We start from the raw sequence: 818 nt of genomic DNA, 5'->3' as shown, positions 1-818 counted from the left end.
TGTAGTTTTAGCTCATCCCCCTATTAAGATTTGTAGGTGTTTTTTTACATGAACTTAATTTTCTCCCTTCATCCTCAGCGAATGACTCAGATCCCTTTAACCTACCAGGAGACACGCTCGAGAAGGCTTTCTGTTAATGGAACATGACTGCTGTGTTTTCTTTCAAAATGCAGCACCGTTGCTTTAGAATTACAAGTCTACTATGTGACCAAGAAGCATCCTCCATTGAGATACAGATTGCACAGTTTATTGGAAATGTGAATCATACTTCCTTTATTTACTGTAAGGTTCATGATGGGGAGTAGACTGTTCAAGAAAGTCTTGGATTAATCTGAGGCCCTTCCCCTTCATATCTGATTTATCTTTTGCTGAGAATTGATCAGTGCCTTCATGGAAGATATGCTCCGGAAATGACAGTCAGTTACCTGTTAGAAATACCTTCGGTGCTCACCTTGACAGCACATATACTAAAATATTGGAATGGTATGGAAGAGATTAGCATGGCCCCTGTGAAAACAAATTCATGAAGCATTCCATATTTTTATGCTAAACTTACGGTGTAATAGTTACAAATAGCAAATCATTAAGTTGTACACCTTAAAATACAAGGTTATGTGTCAATTATATCTCAGTAAACCTGGAAAGAAGAGGAATATTTGTGTTTAGAGGTTGGAGGGAGGGCCAAAGGGTCAGATAAGGCCATCCCATCTTTTGAGACTCTGGTCAGGAATTTAGCAAGAAACTGAACATGCAAAATGCTGTATTAAGCACATGTGTTGGTACCTGAAATCCGGCATCCTTTTAAAACAAAGTGGTTA

The 818-nt window shown here is 38.5% G+C and overlaps 1 pseudogene; it reads left to right on the top strand.

Moving 5' to 3' along the window:
* The first annotated feature begins 443 nt into the window (after positions 1-443).
* On the top strand, positions 444-543 carry LOC123795465 (U6 spliceosomal RNA; annotated as a pseudogene).
* Positions 544-818: the final 275 nt, after the last annotated feature.

This window comes from Ursus americanus, chromosome 12 (genome assembly GCF_024610735.1).
Source record: "Ursus americanus isolate L20-20 chromosome 12, mUrsAme1.1.p, whole genome shotgun sequence".
Taxonomy (NCBI): Eukaryota; Metazoa; Chordata; class Mammalia; order Carnivora; family Ursidae; genus Ursus; species Ursus americanus.
The sequence above is the reverse complement of the archived record's forward strand: the minus strand, read 5'-3'. Positions and strand labels throughout refer to the sequence as shown.